The sequence below is a fragment of the Pseudophryne corroboree genome, chromosome 7, assembly GCF_028390025.1.
Source record: "Pseudophryne corroboree isolate aPseCor3 chromosome 7, aPseCor3.hap2, whole genome shotgun sequence".
In the NCBI taxonomy this organism is placed as follows: Eukaryota; Metazoa; Chordata; class Amphibia; order Anura; family Myobatrachidae; genus Pseudophryne; species Pseudophryne corroboree.
The window spans coordinates 428742314-428761833 of NC_086450.1; positions in this window are offsets into that span (position 1 = coordinate 428742314).

A 19520-nucleotide genomic window follows, 5' to 3' on the forward strand; every position below is an offset into this window, starting at 1 on the left:
AGTATCCAATCCATCCATCTCCATTGTTTACCTGAGGTGCCTTTTAGTTGTGCCTATTAAAATATGGAGAACAAAAATGTTGAGGTTCCAAAATTAGGGAAAGATCAAGATCCACTTCCACCTCGTGCTGAAGCTGCTGCCACTAGTCATGGCCGAGACGATGAAATGCCAGCAACGTCGTCTGCCAAGGCCGATGCCCAATGGCATAGTACAGAGCATGTCAAAACCAAAACACCAAATATCAGTAAAAAAAGGACTCCAAAACCTAAAATAAAATTGTCGGAGGAGAAGCGTAAACTTGCCAATATGCCATTTACCACACGGAGTGGCAAGGAACGGCTGAGGCCCTGGCCTATGTTCATGGCTAGTGGTTCAGCTTCACATGAGGATGGAAGCACTCAGCCTCTCGCTAGAAAACTGAAAAGACTCAAGCTGGCAAAAGCACCGCAAAGAACTGTGCGTTCTTTGAAATCCCAAATCCACAAGGAGAGTCCAATTGTGTCGGTTGCGATGCCTGACCTTCCCAACACTGGACGTGAAGAGCATGCGCCTTCCACCATTTGCACGCCCCCTGCAAGTGCTGGAAGGAGCACCCGCAGTCCAGTTCCTGATAGTCAGATTGAAGATGTCAGTGTTGAAGTACACCAGGATGAGGAGGATATGGGTGTTGCTGGCGCTGGGGAGGAAATTGACCAGGAGGATTCTGATGGTGAGGTGGTTTGTTTAAGTCAGGCACCCGGGGAGACACCTGTTGTCCGTGGGAGGAATATGGCCGTTGACATGCCAGGTGAAAATACCAAAAAAATCAGCTCTTCGGTGTGGAGGTATTTCACCAGAAATGCGGACAACAGGTGTCAAGCCGTGTGTTCCCTTTGTCAAGCTGTAATAAGTAGGGGTAAGGACGTTAACCACCTCGGAACATCCTCCCTTATACGTCACCTGCAGCGCATTCATAATAAGTCAGTGACAAGTTCAAAAACTTTGGGTGACAGCGGAAGCAGTCCACTGACCAGTAAATCCCTTCCTCTTGTAACCAAGCTCACGCAAACCACCCCACCAACTCCCTCAGTGTCAATTTCCTCCTTCCCCAGGAATGCCAATAGTCCTGCAGGCCATGTCACTGGCAATTCTGACGAGTCCTCTCCTGCCTGGGATTCCTCCGATGCATCCTTGCGTGTAACGCCTACTGCTGCTGGCGCTGCTGTTGTTGCCGCTGGGAGCCGATGGTCATCCCAGAGGGGAAGTCGTAAGCCCACTTGTACTACTTCCAGTAAGCAATTGACTGTTCAACAGTCCTTTGCGAGGAAGATGAAATATCACAGCAGTCATCCTACTGCAAAGCGGATAACTGAGTCCTTGACAACTATGTTGGTGTTAGACGTGCGTCCGGTATCCGCCGTTAGTTCACAGGGAACTAGACAATTTATTGAGGCAGTGTGCCCCCGTTACCAAATACCATCTAGGTTCCACTTCTCTAGGCAGGCGATACCGAGAATGTACACGGACGTCAGAAAAAGACTCACCAGTGTCCTAAAAAATGCAGTTGTACCCAATGTCCACTTAACCACGGACATGTGGACAAGTGGAGCAGGGCAGGGTCAGGACTATATGACTGTGACAGCCCACTGGGTAGATGTATGGACTCCCGCCGCAAGAACAGCAGCGGCGGCACCAGTAGCAGCATCTCGCAAACGCCAACTCTTTCCTAGGCAGGCTACGCTTTGTATCACCGCTTTCCAGAATACGCACACAGCTGAAAACCTCTTACGGCAACTGAGGAAGATCATCGCGGAATGGCTTACCCCAATTGGACTCTCCTGTGGATTTGTGGCATCGGACAACGCCAGCAATATTGTGTGTGCATTAAATATGGGCAAATTCCAGCACGTCCCATGTTTTGCACATACCTTGAATTTGGTGGTGCAGAATTTTTTAAAAAACGACAGGGGCGTGCAAGAGATGCTGTCGGTGGCCAGAAAAATTGCGGGACACTTTCGGCGTACAGGCACCACGTACAGAAGACTGGAGCACCACCAAAAACTACTGAACCTGCCCTGCCATCATCTGAAGCAAGAAGTGGTAACGAGGTGGAATTCAACCCTCTATATGCTTCAGAGGTTGGAGGAGCAGCAAAAGGCCATTCAAGCCTATACAATTGAGCACGATATAGTAGGTGGAATGCACCTGTCTCAAGTGCAGTGGAGAATGATTTCAACGTTGTGCAAGGTTCTGATGCCCTTTGAACTTGCCACACGTGAAGTCAGTTCAGACACTGCCAGCCTGAGTCAGGTCATTCCCCTCATCAGGCTTTTGCAGAAGAAACTGGAGGCATTGAAGAAGGAGCTAAAAGGGAGCGATTCCGCTAGGCATGTGGGACTTGTGGATGCAGCCCTTAATTCGCTTAACAAGGATTCACGGGTGGTCAATCTGTTGAAATCAGAGCACTACATTTTGGCCACCGTGCTCGATCCTAGATTTAAAGCCTACCTTGGATCTCTCTTTCCGGCAGACACAGGTCTGCTGGGGTTGAAAGACCTGCTGGTGACAAAATTGTCAAGTCAAGCGGAACGCGACCTGTCAACATCTCCTCCTTCACATTCTCCCGCAACTGGGGGTGCGAGGAAAAGGCTCAGAATTCCGAGCCCACCCGCTGGCGGTGATGCAGGGCAGTCTGGAGCGACTGCTGATGCTGACATCTGGTCCGGACTGAAGGACCTGACAACGATTACTGACATGTCGTCTACTGTCACTGCATATGATTCTCTCAACATTGATAGAATGGTGGAGGATTATATGAGTGACCGCATCCAAGTAGGCACGTCACACAGTCCGTACTTATACTGGCAGGAAAAAGAGGCAATTTGGAGGCCCTTGCACAAACTGGCTTTATTCTACCTAAGTTGCCCTCCCACAAGTGTGTACTCCGAAAGAGTGTTTAGTGCCGCCGCTCACCTTGTCAGCAATCGGCGTACGAGGTTACATCCAGAAAATGTGGAGAAGATGATGTTCATTAAAATGAATTATAATCAATTCCTCCGCGGAGACATTGACCAGCAGCAATTGCCTCCACAAAGTACACAGGGAGCTGAGATGGTGGATTCCAGTGGGGACGAATTGATAATCTGTGAGGAGGGGGATGTACACGGTGATATATCGGAGGGTGAAGATGAGGTGGACATCTTGCCTCTGTAGAGCCAGTTTGTGCAAGGAGAGATTAATTGCTTCTTTTTTGGGGGGGGTCCAAACCAACCCGTCATATCAGTCACAGTCGTGTGGCAGACCCTGTCACTGAAATGATGGGTTGGTTAAAGTGTGCATGTCCTGTTTTGTTTATACAACATAAGGGTGGGTGGGAGGGCCCAAGGACAATTCCATCTTGCACCTCTTTTTTCTTTTCTTTTTCTTTGCATCATGTGCTGATTGGGGAGGGTTTTTTGGAAGGGACATCCTGCGTGACACTGCAGTGCCACTCCTAGATGGGCCCGGTGTTTGTGTCGGCCACTAGGGTCGCTAATCTTACTCACACCGTCAGCTACCTCATTGCGCCTCTTTTTTTCTTTGCGTCATGTGCTGTTTGGGGAGGGTTTTTTGGAAGGGACATCCTGCGTGACACTGCAGTGCCACTCCTAGATGGGCCCGGTGTTTGTGTCGGCCACTAGGGTCGCTAATCTTACTCACACAGCTACCTCATTGCGCCTCTTTTTTTCTTTGCGTCATGTGCTGTTTGGGGAGGGTTTTTTGGAAGGGACATCCTGCGTGACACTGCAGTGCCACTCCTAGATGGGCCCGGTGTTTGTGTCGGCCACTAGGGTCGCTAATCTTACTCACACAGCTACCTCATTGCGCCTCTTTTTTTCTTTGCGTCATGTGCTGTTTGGGGAGGGTTTTTTGGAAGGGACATCCTGCGTGACACTGCAGTGCCACTCCTAGATGGGCCCGGTGTTTGTGTCGGCCACTAGGGTCGCTTATCTTACTCACACAGCGACCTCGGTGCAAATTTTAGGACTAAAAATAATATTGTGAGGTGTGAGGTATTCAGAATAGACTGAAAATGAGTGTAAATTATGGTTTTTGAGGTTAATAATACTTTGGGATCAAAATGACCCCCAAATTCTATGATTTAAGCTGTTTTTTAGTGTTTTTTGAAAAAAACACCCGAATCCAAAACACACCCGAATCCGACAAAAAAAATTCGGTGAGGTTTTGCCAAAACGCGTTCGAACCCAAAACACGGCCGCGGAACCGAACCCAAAACCAAAACACAAAACCCGAAAAATTTCAGGCGCTCATCTCTAGTGCATACACATGCGCAGTTTTGCAGAGTTTTGACCTGATCACAGCACTGCAAAAAATAGCTACCGTGCGATCAGGTCAGAATGACCCCCCATGTGCACTGCAGGGGGAGAAGATATAACATGTGCAGAGAGAGTTAGATTTGGGTGGGGTGTGTTCAAACTGAAATCTAAATTGCAGTGTAAAAATAAAGTGGTCAGTATTTACGCTGCACAGAAACAATATACCCCACCCAAATCTAACTCTCTGCAAACATTATACCTGCCACACCTGCAGTGCACATGGGTGGTCATTCTGAGTTGTTCGCTCGCTAGCAGCTTTTAGCAGCTGTGCAAACGCTATGTCGCCTCCAACTGGGAGTGTATTTTAGCTTAGCTGAAGTGCGAACGAAAGGATCGCAGAGCGGCGGCAAAGTTTTTTTGTGCAGTTTTAGAGTAGCTCAAAACCTACTCAGCGTTTGCAATCACTTCAGACTGTTTAGTTCCTGTTTTGATGTCACAAACACGCCCTGCGTTCGTCCAGCCATGCCTGCGTTTTTCCTGGCACGCCTGCGTTTTTACAAACACTCCCTGAAAACGGTCAGTTGACACCCAGAAACGCCCACTTCATGTCAATCACTCTGCGGCCAGCAGTGCAATTGAAAAGCTTCGCTAGACCCTGTATAAAACGACATCGTTCGTTGTAATAGTACGACGCGCATGCGCATTGCGCCGCATACGAATGTGCAGAAATGCCAGGTTTTTTTGCCTCATCGCTGCACAGCGAACGAATGCAGCTAGCGATCAACTCGGAATGACCACCATGGTTTTACCCAACTGCTAACAAATTTGCTGCTGCGATCAACTCTGAATTACCCCCTATGTCCCTCTGTAAGAGATAGATGCCTTCTGTTAGCATTAGTGAGATCTATTTGCCGCATCTGAGGACGCAGCCCCGATTACCATCATGATCATCTGTCACAATTCTTGATGTTTACAGACACCGGCCAGCTTGCGTGAGCATAACTTTACTCAGGCTGGCCATAGGATCCGGACACTGGTGCCCAGGAAGTCTGCCACCGACTAAGCAGACCCTGGGACCATCACACCTTCAAAATGAGGGCATTTTGAAGAATGGTGCCAGGTGCCACCTTCAAAAGCCAGGTGACTGCTTGCGACATCCCATGACCCGTTCTGCTCATGTGCAGAACAGGTCTTGCACCCCAAACAACATATTTGTATGCAAACCATCAGCTTTGCATCTGACTGTTTGTAGAAATGCTTTTGGATGTTGGCTGTTGCAACTCACTCTTGTCGCAGCATCAAGACCAAATCCACTCTCAAACAGTATTTTTACCTGTCAGCCAGACTTGAACGGCAAGTTCCCTAATAAATGCACTGCCAAACAAAGCATGCTTGACAAGTCAATCTGGTGCCTCAAACCTGTCCCAAATATGGCTTCAAGCGAAAAATTGGTCGGCAAGAAGAAATATTTAACAAAAGGAGAGTCATCTGCTCTGTGACTCACAGTAAAAGACACTTGTTTCAAAGGAAAAAATAGATAATTTTCATAAGTAGGGTTACAGATTGCTGTTGACCCCACATGAAAGAGAAACCCTCTTTCAAATACGTTTTACCCATGAAACCTTTAACTCCCCATCACTTCTAGCAGAAAATGAGAATTGTGCAATTAAATTGATATTATTAGAATAATTAGACATTAGCCATGCCCATATCAATCTCCAATGTCCCATTCCTTTTTTTAGGTAAAGTCAAACTCTTCTTTGGAAAGTAAAACCCCTTACCATTAGGAATTACAATTGTCCAACTAGTTGGCCTCCATAGATGACTGTCTTGGTAACTGATTATGTTCCAACTTCTCCTGGCTGTGTAACCAAGTTACTATACACTTGTCTACTGTCCAGGACAGTAGCCACAAGAGGAGATGCAGCTTACCACATCAGGGGAGATACCGGGCAATTTCCATCATTGCATCAAAATTGTGCAAATGGCGGGCCTGTGCAGAATTGCAAGCTCACCATGAGCTTGCAATTCCCATTATTATCTCCCCATCCAGCCCACTTCACTAGGAAGTAGGTGGAATGTGGGAGACCACCCACTCTTCCAGTGGTACGAAGGACTACCCAAATAATCATGAGTTTCCTGCAGTTTCCGGGAGAGTAGGTAAGTATGAGTTACCGTTCTAGATCTGTTGGGTGAGAGCTCTTGAACTACACTATTTCCAGGAATGAGCCCCTTTACTGTTCTACTAGGTGTGAGTTTGCTGGGTTCGGGGGCCCTTACACAATGGAGGATCACGGTTCAGTTTTGGTTGCTGCTGACTATGCTTTTGACATTCCTGTGGTTCTTAACGCCAGTCCCAAAGTACCACCAACATGTTTTGTTGATTTCTATTATCATGCCCAGGTCAGTTACTCTATTTTGCTGGGTCAGTAATTATCCCACCTGTTTCCACACACAGAAATCCTCAAACCATAACCTGTTGAGAAAAGTTGAGGGTTGAGGTTGGGAATCAAAGCTTGAGTCTATTAGAAGTCAAGTGTATTACAAGCTCCATAGACAAAACACCATTACTTCAGTAAGGCAAAGACTACTACAGTATTTGGAATACCGACACAGCCATCCCGAATAGGATCTCCAGCCTGGCGCCGGAGTCCCAACAGCCAGGATACCGAACGAGCAGATACCGCCGCACCAGAGTGGTAAGCCACAGGGGGAGAAAAGGCTATGTCAAAGCTGCAGGGAGGGGAGGTTAGGTTGTGCCCCCCGGGGGGAGGTTAGGTTTAGGCTGTAGGAAGGGGGGGTTAAGTTTAGGGATACCCCAGAGAGGGTTAGGGTTAGGCTGCTGGAAGGGAGGGTTAGGTTTAGGCTGTGGGAAGGCGAGGTTAGGTTTAGGCGCCACCGGGGAGGGGTAGGATTAGGCTGCGTGGGGGGGAGTTAGGCCATAGAAATGGAGGGTTAGGGGGCCAGGGGGGAAGGTAAGGATAGGGCAAATCATACACAACATGAGACCACAAAGGATGCAGTTGGACAGTTTTTCTGCCTGCTTTCAAAGTCTACTCTTTCTCTCTGTATTCAGGTACTTTAGAAGTATCTTGGTGACGTCTTACATGGCTCAGAGAACTATGGGATGTACTGTAATTCTCTTTTATTTTCTTAGGATGGTATTGCATGAATAGAATGTCATAAATGGAAAGCTGATTTAATTCTGGACTGGGTTTTTAAAGACACTTGTAGAATTAAAATACATTACATTTTCAAACAGTACTGCCACTGACACTATTTTAATAATTTTTAATTGTTAGAAAAATTGTATATGAGTAATGTTTGTTATAACACATAATTTACATTTCTAAAATGGGTTGATATTTTTTTTTACCTGTCAAGGGACCTCGCCCTATATTTTGACCTGACCCTCTCTATCCTGAAGGCTTGTTAAATTGCTTCTTGATTCCCTTCTGTAGAATGTACGACAGCCAAGCAAAATGTGCAGCATTGATGCCATCTAGCTGTAATAAATGTTACAATATGAGCACTTATCTATTTATAGAAAAAAATTGGAATAAAAAATTTCATTCTGAAAGTTGTCATTATCCTGTCACACAAGTATTTAAATACAAGTTGAGTCTCCCGTATCCGAGCTACAGTATAAATATTCTGTATTTTGGAATTTTGGATATGGGACACTCAACCTGCATAACACTACTGGCCACTAACGTCAGTGAAATTATTTGCTCTGCACTAACTTCAAAGTAACAGTCAGCTAACGCAAACAAAGACACTTAATGTGAAGAACAGAAGATTAGAAATAGATTTGCAGAATAAAATTGTAATTGGAAATTTTTTGGTGGTTTATCATCAACCAATCAGATACCTGGAGGTGTTGGGAACTAAACTGGCCAATTCGGTTCACTACTTTAATTCATCAGCAGTGAGCCAGGGACTGTGAATGATATGGGCCAGTGAATACAAGATTATCTGATCACAATAAATTGTGATGAATATTGAGGATTATATGAATAAAAGAAAAATGAAAAAGAAATCAATAAAGTAAAATAATAATACTAAAAAAAGAAAACAATGATCCTGATGATGGATTATAAAATTGAAATGAAAAAAAGGTAAAGGCAACAGTTTATTGAAGTTTTATAATTATACTTCCCTATTGGAAGCCTACGGCGCTCGCATGATGGGGGAAATTCTGAGTTGATCATAGCAGCAAATTTGTTAGCAATTGGGCAAAACCATGGGGGTAATTCTAAGTTGATCGCAGCAGGAAATTTTTTAGCAGTTGGGCAAAACCATGTGCACTGCAGGGGAGGCAGATATAACATGTGCAGAGAGAGTTAGATTTGGGTGTGGTGTGTTCAATCTGCAATCTAAATTGCAGTGTAAAAATAAAGCAGCCAGTATTTACCCTGCACAGAAACAAAGTAACCCACCCAAATCTAACTCTCTCTGCACATGTTATATCTGCCTCCCCTGCAGTGCACATGGTTTTGCCCAACTGCTAAAAAATTTCCTGCTGCAATCAACTTGGAATTACCCCCCATGTACACTGCGGGGGGGGGGGGGGGGGGGGCAGATATAACATGTACAGAGAGAGTTAGATTTGGGTGGGTTATTTTGTTTCTGTGCAGGGTAAATACTGGCTGCTTTATTTTTACAATGCAATTTAGATTTCAGTTTGAATACACCCCACCCAAATCTAACTCTCTCTGCACATGTTACATCTGCCCCCTCCCCCTGCACTGCACATGGGGGGTCATTCCGAGTTGTTCGCTCGCAAACTGCTTTTAGCAGCTTTGCACACGCTAAGCCGCCGCCTACTGGGAGTGAATCTTGGCATATTAAAATTGCGAACAAAAGATTAGCAGAATTGCGAATAGACACTTCTTAGCAGTTTCTGAGTAGCTCCAGACTTACTCGGCATCTGCGATCAGTTCAGTGCTTTTCGTTCCTGGTTTGACGTCACAAACACACCCAGCGTTCGCCCAGACACTCCTCCGTTTCTCCAGCCACTCCCGCGTTTTTCCCAGAAACGGTAGCGTTTTTTCGCACACACCCATAAAACGGCCAGTTTCCACCCAGAAACACCCACTTCCTGTCAATCACATTACAATCACCAGAACGAAGAAAAAACCTCGTAATGCCGTGAGTAAAATTCCTAACTGCATAGCAAATTTACTTGGCGCAGTCGCACTGCGGACATTGCGCATGCGCATTAGCGACTATTCGCTCCGTTGTGACAAAAAAATAACGAGCGACCAACTCGGAATGACCCCCATGGTTTTGCCCAACTGCTAACAAATTTGCTGCTACGATCAACTCAGAATTAGGCCCGATATCGTCTCTTTAACTTTACTGCAACTATTTTTGGGCTCTTTGCCTCTGACTGGTTGGCCACTCCTGCTGTAGATAATACTTACAGGTGATGATGGCAGACTCACAGGATGTTGGCTAGTGCTATCAAATGAGAGGCTTGGGGGCATATTCATTATCCTTTAAATGTCACAATTTCTACACTTCCATTAAACTCCGGAAAAGCATTTTTTCCGGAGTATGAACGTGAAACTGGTTGTCAGAAAATGTTGGCGAGCAGTTTCTCGATGCAGCAGAGGGTTCTGCTGTGTCCGCTTACCTCCAGCAGCCTCCCTGGCTCCCGAGCAGACCTCTGGCGATTAGGGGCAAGGGAGAGATCCCTGCAGCGGGGGACACCAGCTTCTGCATGAGTGTGTGTGTGGGGGGGGGGAGTGGAAGATTCCCGGCGGCAGCTTAAACTCATCTGCGGCAAGGGGGGGGGGGGGTAGCAGGGAGTGGGCACATAGTGGAAGGCTGCGGGGGGAGCAGGTACATCGTGGAAGGCTGTGAAGGGAGCGGGCACGTTGAGGAAGGCTGCAGGGGGACCAGGCAGACCGTGGCAAGGCTGCAAGGGGAGCAGGCACATCACTTTTGCGAAAATCTGTCTTCGCAAAAGACACAGTTTTTCAGAAGTGATCGTTTTATGGAGGGGCATGATGAATTCTGAAAAAATTGTGAAAGGTATTGGTGAGAAATGAAAACTAAAAATTCTCACTTCACAATTTTTTTATACTATGCCCCTTAGAGGGAGATAAAATGGAGAAAGATAAAGTACCAACCAATTAGCTCCTGTCACTTTTCAAACACAGCCTTTAAAATGGCACTTAGAAGCATGATTGCCTGGTACTTTATCTCTCCCCAAGGCTTAGTAAATAGACCTCTCGGGGTGATATTCAATTCTTTGGTTGACAACAACCAGTAGATGGCGCCCAAACAGAGCTATTCAATTGTAGCTCCGTTCAGGCGTGATTGGCTGTTGGCGTCTGCATTTCAGCTCCCAACCTCCGGGAGTGGTGAGTGGATATACACAAAAAGTGACCCGTTTGGGTGTCCAATGTATCGCGATCACGCCAAGCACTTTGGTTGGGTTTTCATGCTTTACGTAAACCTGACCTCTAAGGGTGCGTTCATTGCAAAGGAGAGATACATTTGAATATCACCCCCGCGATCTCCCGTCACCTTAGATGGGAGATTGGGTGCGATAATTAATTGAATATCTTCCTTAGACTATTACAGGAAAATACTAATTAAAAATCCACCATTCTATGATCTCTCTCCAAGCTTTTGATAAATATGCCCCTTAGTGTCTTAATAGGTTGTACATTTTTGTATCTTTCTTCAATTTTCAGTCAATTTTGCAATTCTGAGATTTACTAAGGGAAATTCCAATGAGAAATCACATGGCAAAACCAACTTTAGGTAGCAATAGACGTCATTAGACCATTAGAGCAAACCAGGGGCGTTTTAAGAGAGGACGGTGTGCAGACTCTGGGTGGGCCACCTCCTCTCCACGGTGCCGTAGCCTCCGGCATTGTGACATTGTCCCATTTATAAATGAGCTGGGAACTGTCAGAGCTGGTAACTCTAAGAACGCTAAATGAGCCATATTTAATTGCAAATGGGGTTGGGTACAAAACCCTGACAGTCAGGAGACCGACAACCAGAATCCTGACACATCCCGGAAAGTATTTTCTCCCTGCCCATACTCCTACCCCCCTAACCCACCTCTTCCGAAGCTTAACCCTAACCTCCCCATCCCACAGCCTAACCCTAACCCTAGCAGCCTTACTCTAACCACCCCCAGAGCCTAACCCTAACCACCCCCCTAGCAGCCTAACTAACCTCCCCCACCCCCACAGCCTAATCCTAACCCGGTACTTACCTCCGGGATGTGCTTGGATCTGACCGCTGGGATCCTGATTCCCTGACCATGCTGCAAATTTTCAGTCAGCACCAAATCTCACCTCTCAACAGCAACCAACATACAGCATAGTTGCTTTTATACACATGGAGATAAGTTCATTGTGAAAGAGTATTGTATCCTACGGTAACAGGTTGTAGTCACATGTCACACTACCAGGGTCTGATTAAGGTTTCCTGACACCCTAGCCTAAAACACTTGTAGCCAACCCCCCACCGGGAAATCACCATGCACACTGCACATGTGCAGGTAACAAGGGCTATACGGCTGACATGCTTGATCTTGGCATTTAATGATCTAATGATATTTGTACTGTATGAAGGAGACTTTGGCTTCTTGGAAAAAAAGAGAAAACTCTAAAGATCATGCAGCTCTTCAGCTTACCCAGATTGTACTGTAGCACAAAGCATACAGATAGCCGCAGTAAGGTAAATGGTCACACAGGCATGTGGTAGTCACTTTAAAAACATTTCCCTTAACACCACCTTGGGATGGCTGGATAACTTGCAAGCTTCTTTAATTAAGCTGAGTGGCCACACGGAGTGAGTTACGGCTTCAGTTTATTCCCAGACTGACAACTGCACGCAACTCCACCTCCTCAAGTCCTAGACCCAAAGGCTAATGGTTAATCCGGCACTACAACAGGCCACAGAGAGGGGTGAGGGAGTGGGTACTAATTACCTGGCCTTGTTGGATGCTCTGGTTCACCGTCACCCCCGCCCCCACTCCCACCCGGCAACAGCAGCCCCTTTCCCCAGCCCAGCACACACTGCTGCGTTGCTGCACACTACACACTATACCCTCCATAGGAAAGACAAAAGTATTTTACATAGCTTCACTTGAAGCAATGCCACAGTGCCTCCTCTCAGTGAAAGATACTGTGTAACAAGGTACAGAGAGAAATTATCTTTTCTAGTCCACAGTTTAGTTTGCATAATTAATGCCCACAAATAACGTGGACATGCAGATAAAACACTAGATGTGGCAACTTGTCACTGTGTATGGATTGTGTACAGTGGCGGATTCAGGTAGGGGGCACATGGGCCCGTGCCCCCCTGTCATTTCTGGCATATTTTTTTTATCAGAGTGCAGCAGTAGGTGGTAACTGAGCTCCGGGTCCTCTCTTCAGTAGTCTGGTGAGCTCAGATATCATACAGGGAGGAAGGGACAGTCTGCAGTGCAAACTTGTTGCCACTTTACAAGTGTAATCAAACACTGCTGACTACACTTGTACAGTGGGAAGTAGTTTACAGACTGTCCCTTAAACACAGCGTGACTCCTGAGACCCTGCAGTAGGGATGGCCATCGGTGGGGTGTTCATCGATGGTTGCCATTGATGATACCATCGACAATAACCATCGAAGGCACACAAACCATCTATGGTGAACCATCGAAGGTTTGCACCACTCGATGGCCACCACTGAAAGGTGCTGGCTGGTTTGCAGACCATTGAAAAACTGGGGGTGGGGCTTAGTGGGTGTCATGGGTGGAGCTATTCTCTGTATCCCGGCACCACATTAAGAAAGAAAAAAAAAATATATATTTGGTTATACCTTTCCATCAATGGAGGGACACCTATTTTTAGCGCAGTGTCTCCATTTCCTTTGTTTGTAAATGGAGGGACACCATCTGATTCTACCCCATCGATGGCAATATTATTCTACATCGACCATAAACCATCGATGATTTTGAATCATTGATGGCCGATGGTCATCCCTAGGGGAGTCAGCAGCAGCATATAGCATGGTAACTATTATAAGAGCAATGGGCAGTGTGGAGGATTTAAGGGGGGCTGTCATCCTGTGTGTGTGTGTGTCCCTTATACCTCTGCAAACTCCAGGTGTCCATAGGGGCATAGCATGGGCAGTGTTCTTCCCACACTTAGTCTGCAGGTAAAATTCCCCTGCTGCCCATCACTGTGACGCGGCCAATAAGTTGCGCTGCACTTTTCCAGGGCCGAAACTAGGGGGGGGCTAGGGGGGCAGGCGACCTGGGCGCCAGATTGGAGGGGGCGCCGAGACCCCCTAACACCCGCCGCGGTACATACTTTTAAACCCCCTTCTCCCGAGTGCCCAGCTCGGGGGGCGGGGTTTCGCGGAATGACGCGATTGCGTCGTGACGTCACGGCGCAAACGCGTCATTCCACGAAACCCCGCCGGAGGAGGGAGAAGGGGGAGCCCGGAGCCGCGCAGACGAGGAGGGAGAGGCGGCTGAAGAGCGGCGAGAACCGCTTCAAATGTAAGTCAGCCCCTCTCCCTTCCTCTCTCTCTCTCTCCCTCCCTCCACCACCTGCCGCAATGTGTAAAATGGGGACCTGTGCCTGCCGCTATGTGTAAAATGGGGACCTGTGCCTGCCGCTATGTGTAAAATGGGGACACTTGCCAGCGTACTGTGTAAAATGGGGATCTGTGCCTGCCGCTATGTGTAAAATGGGGACACTTGCCAGCGTACTGTGTAAAATGGGGACCTGTGCCTGCCGCAATGTGTAAAATGGGGACACTTGCCAGCGTACTGTGTAAAATGGGGACCTGTGCCTGCCGCTATGTGTAAAATGGGGACACTTGCCAGCGTACTGTGTAAAATGGGGACCTGTGCCTGCCGCAATGTGTAAAATGGGGACACTTGCCAGCGTACTGTGTAAAATGGGGACCTGTGCCTGCCGCAATGTGTAAAATGGGGACCTGTGCCTGCCGCAATGTGTAAAATGGGGACACTAGCCAGCGTACTGTGTAAAATGGGGACCTGTGCCTGCCGCTATGTGTAAAATGGGGACACTTGCCAGCGTACTGTGTAAAATGGGGACCTGTGCCTGCCGCAATGTGTAAAATGGGGACACTTGCCAGCGTACTGTGTAAAATGGGGACCTGTGCCTGCCGCTATGTGTAAAATGGGGACACTTGCCAGCGTACTGTGTAAAATGGGGACCTGTGCCTGCCGCAATGTGTAAAATGGGGACCTGTGCCTGCCGCAATGTGTAAAATGGGGACCTGTGCCTGCCGCAATGTGTAAAATGGGGACACTTGCCAGCGTACTGTGTAAAATGGGGACCTGTGCCTGCCGCAATGTGTAAAATGGGGACACTTGCCAGCGTACTGTGTAAAATGGGGACCTGTGCCTGCCGCAATGTGTAAAATGGGGACCTGTGCCTGCCGCAATGTGTAAAATGGGGACACTTGCCAGCGTACTGTGTAAAATGGGGACCTGTGCCTGCCGCAATGTGTAAAATGGGGACCTGTGCCTGCCGCAATGTGTAAAATGGGGACACTTGCCAGCGTACTGTGTAAAATGGGGACCTGTGCCTGCCGCTATGTGTAAAATGGGGACACTTGCCAGCGTACTGTGTAAAATGGGGACCTGTGCCTGCCGCAATGTGTAAAATGGGGACACTTGCCAGCGTACTGTGTAAAATGGGGACCTGTGCCTGCCGCAATGTGTAAAATGGGGACACTTGCCAGCGTACTGTGTAAAATGGGGACCTGTGCCTGCCGCTATGTGTAAAATGGGGACACTTGCCAGCGTACTGTGTAAAATGGGGACCTGTGCCTGCCGCAATGTGTAAAATGGGGACCTGTGCCTGCCGCAATGTGTAAAATGGGGACCTGTGCCTGCCGCAATGTGTAAAATGGGGACACTTGCCAGCGTACTGTGTAAAATGGGGACCTGTGCCTGCCGCAATGTGTAAAATGGGGACACTTGCCAGCGTACTGTGTAAAATGGGGACCTGTGCCTGCCGCAATGTGTAAAATGGGGACCTGTGCCTGCCGCAATGTGTAAAATGGGGACCTGTGCCTGCCGCAATGTGTAAAATGGGGACACTTGCCAGCGTACTGTGTAAAATGGGGACCTGTGCCTGCCGCAATGTGTAAAATGGGGACCTGTGCCTGCCGCAATGTGTAAAATGGGGACACTTGCCAGCGTACTGTGTAAAATGGGGACCTGTGCCTGCCGCAATGTGTAAAATGGGGACACTTTTTCCTGCCGCAATGTGTAAAATGGGGACACTTTTTCCTGCCGCAATGTGTAAAATGGGGACCTGTGCCTGCCGCTATGTGTAAAATGGGGACACTTGCCTGCGTACTGTGTAAAATGGGGACCTGTGCCTGCCGCAATGTGTAAAATGGGGACACTTGCCAGCGTACTGTGTAAAATGGGGACCTGTGCCTGCCGCAATGTGTAAAATGGGGACCTGTGCCTGCCGCAATGTGTAAAATGGGGACACTTGCCAGCATACTGTGTAAAATGGGGACCTGTGCCTGCCGCTATGTGTAAAATGGGGACACTTGCCAGCGTACTGTGTAAAATGGGGACCTGTGCCTGCCGCAATGTGTAAAATGGGGACACTTGCCAGCGTACTGTGTAAAATGGGGACCTGTGCCTGCCGCAATGTGTAAAATGGGGACCTGTGCCTGCCGCAATGTGTAAAATGGGGACACTTGCCAGCGTACTGTGTAAAATGGGGACCTGTGCCTGCCGCAATGTGTAAAATGGGTACACTTGCCAGCGTACTGTGTAAAATGGGGACCTGTGCCTGCCGCTATGTGTAAAATGGGGACACTTGCCAGCGTACTGTGTAAAATGGGGACCTGTGCCTGCCGCAATGTGTAAAATGGGGACCTGTGCCTGCCGCAATGTGTAAAATGGGGACACTTGCCAGCATACTGTGTAAAATGGGGACCTGTGCCTGCCGCTATGTGTAAAATGGGGACACTTGCCAGCGTACTGTGTAAAATGGGGACCTGTGCCTGCCGCAATGTGTAAAATGGGGACCTGTGCCTGCCGCAATGTGTAAAATGGGGACACTTGCCAGCGTACTGTGTAAAATGGGGACCTGTGCCTGCCGCAATGTGTAAAATGGGGACACTTGCCAGCGTACTGTGTAAAATGGGGACCTGTGCCTGCCGCAATGTGTAAAATGGGGACACTTGCCAGCGTACTGTGTAAAATGGGGACCTGTGCCTGCCGCAATGTGTAAAATGGGGACCTGTGCCTGCCGCAATGTGTAAAATGGGGACACTTGCCAGCGTACTGTGTAAAATGGGGACCTGTGCCTGCCGCTATGTGTAAAATGGGGACACTTGCCAGCGTACTGTGTAAAATGGGGACCTGTGCCTGCCGCAATGTGTAAAATGGGGACACTTGCCAGCGTACTGTGTAAAATGGGGACCTGTGCCTGCCGCAATGTGTAAAATGGGGACACCTGTCTGCCGCAATGTGTAAAATGGGGAATGGGGACACTTGCCTGTCGTACTGTGTAAAATGGGGACACTTTTTCCTGGATATGAAATGTATGTTAGAAAAGGCAGTTTCTCAGGTAAAAAAGTTCTGAAAGAGATATATATATATATATATATATATATATATATATATAAAATATTTTTATTCATTTATTTTTTTTATTTTATTTTATTATTTTTATTTATTTATTGTAAAATATATATATTTTTTTTTTTGCGGGGGGGGGGGGGGGGGGGGGGGTGTCAAATGACTACCTTGCCCCGGGTGACAAAAATCCTAGTTTCGGCCCTGACTTTTCTATATGAAACATCACTGCAGTGTGACTTTTGGACGCATCAGACTGGAGAACAGAGCATATCCCTCCCCCAGTATAAAAGGGTGTGCGGTCGCCAGGGAGAACAGACACCAGTGAACAGAGTGGACATTCTAATGGGTCTGCTTTCCAGCTGTGTGCATATGTATTACTGTTTGTGTTATGTGAGCAGTCGGCACTATTGTTTGAAAAAGTATTCTGGACTCTCCTGACCGGTATAATATAAAAGGGTCAGTGGGCCTAATTCAAATCTGATTGCTGTCCTGCGATCAGATAGTCGCCGCCTACAGGGGGAGTGTATTTTCGCCGTGCAAGTGTGCTATCGCATGTGTAGCAGAGCAGCACAAACTGATTTTGTGCAGTCTCTGCGCAGCCCAGGACTTACTCTTCCCGTGTGATTGATTCCTGCTGCTCGGGGCTGGAGCTGATGTCAGACACCCTCCCTGAAAATGCCTAAACCCGCCTACGTTTTTCCTGCCACTCCCGGATAATGGTCAGTTGCCACCCTCAGACGGCCTCTTCCTGTCAATCACCTTGCGAACGGCCGTGCATTTTTCACACCATCCCGTCGCTAGGCGCCGATGCCTGTTGCTGTTGTATGATGCTCATGTGCATTTTGGTGCATACACATGCGCAGTTCAGATGTGATTGCCCGTTGGCTCTATGAATGTTAGTGGCATTAAGAATGTATATTATGGAAAATCCTTCCATTCTTTTTAAGGACACAAAGGACCTGATACAGAGGGGGGAGCAAACATGGATGCGGCTGTGTCTATTGACTGTTGCCCATCTGGGACTTTATGCAAACTGCGCTATATACATCCATGTGTATGAATGTGCAAGGACTGAGACGTCCACAAGGCCGGACTGCCCATTTGCCACTTCTGGTCAATGCCAGTACTGCTGATGGCCGGATGGGCTGGTCCGACCAAACAGAGCTTCGGGCTTTTGCCCGCCCGCCCTCCATCCCTCCCTCCCTGCGTCTGGTTGATAGATGGGGGCGTGCCATCAGACCAGGCCCCCCTGAGTCATGACACGCCCTGTGAGCCATGACTGTGCCACCTTGAACTTTGCACAAGCCCTTTAGCAGGTGCAGATTAGCCATCTGGGTACACCCTCCAATGTGAGCGACTAAGCAAACACTTCAGTGACACGCCCACGACTCTTCCATGTCACACCCATGCATCTCCGTGAGTCTGACAGTCACCGCCCAGGAATGCACACCACTTTTCCAAGACATCTCTGATACCACGCGACTCAATCGATTGCACCAACCGAGTCTTTAGGGCGTTTCGCAGATGCACCGTTGCAACAGATCACCAAAGTATGTGAACTTCGGCGTTGTGTGCATCGGCGAATCAGGTCCCAAGGATGGCTATTATGGAGAATCCTTACATTCATTGTCGGACTGGGGTATGAAGGGCCCACCGGGGGAATGCAGTGATAGGGGCCCATACATAGTGGTGTGGCCAGTCTTCAAAGGGGGTGTGGCCAGCCTCCACAGAGGCTTGAAATGCACAATAGTCTTTTGCAGTGTAATGCAACATATCTACTATGTATAATATAAGTGCACAGTATGGAACCTGATCCCTAGAGGAAGGAGAGGCCCTCAGGCAGTGGGGCCTACCGGTGGTTTCCCCTGTACCCCTGTGGGCCAGTCCGACCCTGCTTACATTACTGACACTGTATTGACACTGTATCTACATAGATCCAGCAAATGGTGAAATCAGTTGCCTTCGAGTACACGCTGAGCATTAACATCCATGTATCTGATGCCCATAAAGCATTGTGCGCTTCTAATATGAATGACTTATATGTTGGCTTATTGAGTCATAGGCGCTTCAACCTCATGAACCAACTGATAGCGGCAAGTTGACGGGCTCTTTGTTTGATGAAGCTCATGGAACAATTGAGATTCACTTGTGGATCAGGAGGAGTCCTGTTGTTGGGAACAGCAGGTAAATGAATTGTGTTTGGGGTATGCCAGGCTTCTTTGCTGTTGCTTTCTCACCTCTAGAAGTTCCATTCTGTCTAGCTGTGTGTCCTGTACCCTTGCGGTTATATGTCCTTTATACAGTATGTTTGCTGCTTTCCTATAGGCTAGTCTCATTCTGCATGATTGTAGACTTGTGTTCACTCCTTTAAGATCAGAGCTGTGAACCTCCGGTGTTGCGGTATTGCTTCCCTATCTATCCGTAACCCTAATGCCTACAATCCCACTAGTGCCTAAATATTTGTAACACCTAATGGCACGGATCTCTCATTAATGAAATCAAATGTCCTTATGTTGTGACTATTGGGCCTAATTCAGTAAAGATAGCAAATTCTGCTAATTTGTAGAACGTGCTATCCTTTTCCCAGCATTCTGACTGGTGCCTCCCTCCCCTTGATGAAGCAT